The sequence below is a fragment of the Sesamum indicum genome, unplaced genomic scaffold, assembly GCF_000512975.1.
Source record: "Sesamum indicum cultivar Zhongzhi No. 13 unplaced genomic scaffold, S_indicum_v1.0 scaffold00112, whole genome shotgun sequence".
In the NCBI taxonomy this organism is placed as follows: Eukaryota; Viridiplantae; Streptophyta; class Magnoliopsida; order Lamiales; family Pedaliaceae; genus Sesamum; species Sesamum indicum.
In genome coordinates this window covers 41,533-48,231 of record NW_011628046.1, presented here as the reverse complement: position 1 = coordinate 48,231, position 6,699 = coordinate 41,533, and the positions used below count along the sequence as shown (strand labels likewise).

The window sequence follows — 6,699 nt, the reverse complement described above, 5'->3', positions numbered from 1 at the left end:
CAAATTATCGGAAATAAACAAGGAATTAATTTGAAATTAATTCCACAAGTAATTGGATTACTCACAAAGAGATAGCCATTGGATGAAAGAAAGCTCCAAAATGGTATTAATTTGTATTGGGCTTGTCCCTATAATTTAATAAGTTGGATCTTATTAAATAATAAGGATAATTTGAGCTTATGAATCTAATTAGATTAATTATAAGTTGAGCTCAATTAAATTGAATTTTTATTAAATTTGATTTAAATAAAAATTCATTGGGCTTATATTTTTAAGAAAAAAATTCGGCCAAGCCTAATTGTTTTGATCCCATGAAAAGTTTCATGTAAGGAAATAAATGGCTAGCAAATTATAATTTTGAAAAGTGCAATTCTTGCCATTTTGGAAATCTCTTTATTTGGAATAAAGAGAAAAATGCCTTATAGATTATAGGATGTATTTAGAAATATTTTTAATTTTATAACAAGGTGTATATATATAAAATATAATTATTTGGAAAATAATTATGAACATTGTTACATAACCAAAAAAAGAAAAATCCCCTCTTCCACCAAGAGCTAGACCGGCCCACAATGGCTGATATTGTGTTCATGCTGGAGGGCTGCAGGGTAGGGCCGGACATCCCCTCATCCGCCGATCCCACATCCCAGCCTTCTCCCGCCTGACCCACCAACCCGAATTAGTAAACCGGAGCTTGTTTACAGTCATTTTGTTTCCATTTCTTGTTAGGAACCAAAAAAGTGAAAAAAATCAAGAAAACAGTTCTTTTTTTAGACCGGTTAATTAGCTCGCCGGATGCATTGGTCTCCCAGTGTTTGATTTATTTTCTTTTTTCTTTGGAAAAAGATTATTTGTCTTTGGAGTATATACTTTGGCGTTTTCATGTTCTGATCTTGATGGTAGTTAGATGAGTGGGCGTGCCGGGCGGGGTGTTTGCTGAGCATGGGGGAGAGTGAAGTAAATGTGTTCAGACTTTTGATGTAGTAATGAAGAGTGGAAAGAGAGTAGCTTTGAGTCAATGATTCGGACAAGATCTACAGTTTCAGGCAGTGATGTGGTGGAGTCACGTGGCTGCACACTGTTTAATGGTTGAAAGTGGAGTGGGGGCATCTTTTGGGGTACTCAAAAAGTAGCCGTTAATGCTGTAGGTCAGCCCCCCCCCCCCCCCCCCCTCTCTCTCCCTCTCCCTCTCTCTCTCTTCCCTCTTCCCTCTCCCTCCCTGCTCCTTCATTTTCACCGCCTTGCTACTTATCGCCGCCTGGGCCACCCTCCTTCCTCTTCTCTTTTTCTCTTTTCATTCTATTCTCCTCTTTTCAGTTTGTTTCTTCTGCAGCCGTTGACCCGTCACTGTCTCGACCATTCGCCACCTCAGCCGGCTTCCTTCCTCTTCTCTTTTTCTTTTTCTTCTCTTCTCTTTTTCTTTTTCCTTTCTCTTCTCCTCTTCTTCTCTTCTCTCTTTCTTTCCATCGCCGCCGTCTCTCTGCCGCCCCAGGTATTTATTTTATAGTTTTTTGTAATTTTCTTTATTTTTACAGATTTTAAAAATTTATTACGAACTTTTAGAATTTTTACACATTTAGGTTTTTACAGTTAATATATACTGATTCAATTAACCTTTTACAAATTTTATATTTCATTACAGATTTTTTTTCTGACTCCATCATCATTCAGGTATTTATTTTATTTTTACAAATCTTTATAGATTGTGAGTTGTTAGGTATAATGATTTGTTTGGTAAATTGATTTGTTGGTACATTGATTTTTTGGTATATTAAGTTGTTTATATATTATGAGTTGTTTGTTATATTGATTTTTTGTTATATTGAGTTGTTTGGTAGTTTTGTTTTTTAAAAAACCACCCGAAGGTGGGGAGCATTTTGGAGTCCCCTTCCCTTCTTTATTAATTCAGATAATGCTCCAAATTTATAATGGGGAGAATTAACTCCCTAGAAATGCCTAGAAAGCCATAAATAAGGACTACTACTCATTACAAACAAGAATTGTCAAAATGTGAACAAGGAGTACTACTCCCTTCCAATGGTAGATCAAGAAAACGTAAACAAGAGTACTACCCCTTACAAAAAATGTAGTTAAGCCAGAGACAAAAGTTACGGACATAAGCTCGAAAATAAAGCTTCAAAGTGCCAAAAAAAAATTAACCATGTCACTAAATGAGCATCAGTCAAGAGCCCCTTGTAATAAGAGATAAACCAAAGCAAGCCGAAAAAGAGGGTACCTCTAACAGACATGTTCCAATTACAACTAATCGAAAGAGGTGCAAATAAATGACACCGTGGAAAGCAGTAGGAGGGAGAGCAACTCCTTGACGATTGTAAGCAAATGACCCAAAGAATGGACTAATGAGAATCAGTTTGCAAGAGTGAATCACATGCTTCCACGGAACAGCAGAAGGACATGGTTTCATAGTACCTTTAGTTTTAGTTAGCAGGTAACTAAAACTATAAGTACTATGAAAACAAAAAACATGGGCAATTAAGATGATCAAGTTTAACAATCCTTGTAATCTTACTATGGAGTTGGTCCGTAGTGATGATGGAGTTCATATATTCCTAAAGATGGGAGTGACAATTCTAGGATCTCTGATTTCCTCCCAAACCGGTAAAGTTGTGGCCTAGCATCTTTGGATGATTTCCAAAAGGGCTGATGTTGTTGGCCATGTACAATAAGAACTGCAGCAATGAGGTTGGCGATGTCATGTGGAACAGTTATGTTCAGTTAATTCAAATTCCACCTTCCATCTCCCCAAAGCCAGTTGACAGGAATATTTATGGAGTTTTCATGATTACAGGGATCTTGAAGTGAGCCTTCTCTAGTACCAAAGCTCAAGAAAATGTGGCTTTGAGCAGCCCGATGGACTTTACAAAGGATTCTGCAAGTAGGTGAGTCGTCCTTGAAACCTTGGTGCAGAAGGGACATTGTTCTTGCAATACTTAGTTAGTGTGTCGATGGCCCAAAGTTAGTTATTCAATCTGAGTCTCCACCGAAGTTTGGCTAGAATGCCTCAACAACGTCTCTCAGGTTTCTGACGCCAAGTCTTCCCTCAGCAATGGGGTACCAAGTATTGATCCATTTGGTCTAGTGAATTTTTTTCTGAGAAGCGGCAGTACCCCCGAAGTATCTAGCGAAGAGTTTGACTCTCAATGTAAAACCTTTAAATAAACTAATTAAACTTAGTTAACACTCAATTTAAAATCTTTAAGTAAATCAATTTAACTTGGTTAATTCTTAACTTTAAACTTTCAAGTAAACTAATTTAACTTAGTTAAGTCTCAATTTAAAACTTTAAGTAACTACTTTGACTTAGTTAACTTTCAATTTAAAACCTTTAAGTGAACTAATTTAACTAAGTTAACTTCCAACTTAAATTCTTCAAGTAAAACTTGAAGTTCATGTGGATATGGTACGAGGAGGTAAAGGTCATAGGGTTACATTATCATCCACCCCATCGCTTGTTCCACCTTCAGCTATAGCTTGAGAGACGCCATCCTCATCTCCATTTGTAGTAGCTCCATTGCCATCACCTGCATATATCCTCAACACCACCACCACCACCATATGTATTAGTGCCTGAAGTTGCCTCTAATGATGACCTTTCTGTGACAACTCCATTTAATGTCATTACTCCGGAGGATATCTTGTAAGATAATTTATATTATTGAATTGTTAATAAAATATTTTTAAATATTATATCATATTTGTTACTAATTATTTACTTGTTATTTTTTGTAGGGATTCAGAAGAAGATATTAGCGAATCAGAAGATACTTTCGGTGATAATAATTCGTCATCCCATTCCAACCAGTCACCTTGAGAAGATTGTGAAAATGAATTTGATCCCCTTTTGTAATTATGAATACTTTAAATTATATGACATTTATTTTGTGGATTGTATTGAATTATTTTTATTTTGTGGATTGTATTGAGTTATCTTTATTATATGTATTTTGGCTTAAATATTTTATTATATTTGAATTTATAGATTATTAGAGTCAAATGAAATATAATTTTATTGAATTTAAAAATTTTGAAAAAAAATTACAATGATTACGTTGAAAATGTCGTTGCAAAGAAAAAAGATTTGCAATCGATTGTCTTTATAAAAATGCATTACGATTTTGCGATAACTTCCTTTGCAAAATATTTTTGTTGCAAAATTTGTACGGAATGTCGATGCAAAAAATGTATTTCAATATTGCAACGACTTTCGTTCTAATGTTATTGTAAATAAAAATTATTTTGCAATGGCTCATATTAAAATATTTCCAATGGACTATTGATGGGAAAATGCATTGCAATATTAGAACGAATTTTCTGTCGCAAATATCGTTGCAAATAAAAATTAATTTGCAACTAAATGATCATCAACATTACCACTAATATACCATTGCAAAATATGAAAAGTCAAACTTTAAAACAACGTTTTGCAATGAAAATTTACAATGAATAGAAAAATTGTTGCAAAATTTTTCAACGGCTAAAAAATTCGTTGTTATAAAGCAGTGTACATATAGCAACGGACGATATTCTGTTGCAAAAGTCCGTGACAAATCTATTTTTCCATGAATTTTTTATGAAATTTGTTTGCTGTACGTCTATTTTTTTGTATTGTACATATATATATATATTGTTTTTTTTTGTTTTGTATATTTTTAAAATTTATTTATTTTGGTAAGTACTATGAACTTCGAGCTCGAGCTCGAGCTTGAGTGAGTTCCAGAAATTGCAGCAGAATAGAGGTGGGAAGGAGAGGAATTTTACAACATTACATACAAAATTTTTCAGAAATTTTGCTAATCGATAATCGTCTTCCATACAACATTACAACTCTTTTACAAAAGCAAACAACAACGACAAGAATTAAACAAATCATAGTCCCCTAAAAACACACCCAAACCCAAGAAAAAAAATTAAACAAGATGGGTTTGGGGAAGAAATGAGTGGAGAAAGATGGAAGCCGTACTAATCGCCGAACTCGTCGCCGTCCTCGTTGCCGACCTGCCGTCTTTGTTGCCGTGAATTTGGGGTTAGGGAACTAAGATGGATTTGGGTAAGAATTGAGAGAGGAGAAAGAACGGAGAAGAAACAGAAAGAGAATGAAAGAGGAAGAAGAAACGAGAACAAGAGAGAGAAAGGGATGGGTTTTTGATTTTTGACTTTTTGTATTATTATTATTATTATTATTATTATTATTATTATCATTTTTACTACTACTAGTAGTATTATTATTATTATTTTAAATCATGAAATCAAATTATAAAATTTTTACATAGATATAGTTGAAATTAATATATGTTCACAATCTACAAAATTTATATATTTATAACCTAAACATGACAGAGGTATCTCCTATGCACTTGGAGATGCGTCTACGCTCTATAAAGTTGTGCCCACACTCATTGGTCGAATACGAAGAGGAGGTTCCTATGTCGAGCAATTTGGCGTAACACGAGCTCAAGTATTAAGCATAGATGCCTACACCAGGATGGGAACCGATGCCCTATTTCATACCCTAGACTATTGCTGGGAGACGATAGAAGGAATGACTATACCTATATGGAGTCGGCAGCCTAAAAGCACACATGGATTTTGCCTAGTCTCTAGTGCCATGGACCGTTGCTGGACAGCCACCCATGGTGACGGACTTTCTTGGACAAAGTTTGATAAAAAAATATTAATTAAGTTAGATTTAATTAATAATAGTGTTGGACACTAGCCCAAGTCTAGCTGAAAGGTGAACCTAGAGACACACACAAATCACCAAAAAGGGATGAGGAATTAATTGGGAATTCATTCCGTAAGTAATTGGATTACTTATATGTGAGAGGAATCCATTTGATGCATATGCCCAAGGATAAATTGATTAGATTAATTTATATTGTGCTTGCCCTTATTATTTAATAAGTTTAACTTATTATTTAATAAAGGCTTATTAGACTCATATATTTAATTGGATTAAATAAATGATGGACTTAATTAAGTGAACTTTAATTAAATTGAATTTAATTAATTTAGCTTGGTATTTTAATTAATTAAAATCAGCCCAAGCCTATTAATTAAGTTGGTGAAAATGATTGGAAAAGAAAATATTAATTGACAAAATCATTATCGGGAAATGCCATGTTAGTCATCCTTTATTTGGAATAAAGGATTATTATTTTATGGATTGTTAAATGAACCTAGACATGTTTTAACGCATCCATTCAATATATATATATATATATATATTAGTTATTTGGAATAACTAATGAATACATAATAAAGCAAGAAAGTAATTTTCTACTCTCCTAATTCCACTCGGCCGAACCCCTCTCTCGTGCACACTTGGTGTGTTCTTCTCCTCAATTATTTTCTCGCAAATTGAATTGAAGAACCCCAAGTTCCGATGTGGTGTGGATGCAATTTTAGAAAGTCTCTATGTTGAGATCTTGGGTGAACAAATCAACGAAGGTGGTTCGAAATAAATCAAGGAAAGGTAATTCTTAATTTACGATTTCTGTTCCTCTTATTTTTTTTCATTATACCAATAGCTCCGTTAATTTTATTGTTCGTTTAATTTTATTAACTACATCGAATGCCCTGGAACTCCATGGTTTCATTATCATTTTATTTTATTTTAACCGCTTCCGCTTGCACGTTCCCAGGCTGATCCACTTGCACCTCGTTGTGCTCTTCAAGTGG

At 34.1% G+C, this 6,699-nt stretch overlaps 1 long non-coding RNA gene across 1 annotated transcript; it reads left to right on the top strand.

Moving 5' to 3' along the window:
- The first annotated feature begins 1,175 nt into the window (after positions 1–1,175).
- On the top strand, positions 1,176–3,926 carry LOC110013304. The gene is made up of 3 exons (XR_002288480.1): positions 1,176–1,492; positions 1,643–1,671; positions 3,751–3,926. It is a non-coding gene; the product is annotated as an uncharacterized LOC110013304 (long non-coding RNA).
- Positions 3,927–6,699: the final 2,773 nt, after the last annotated feature.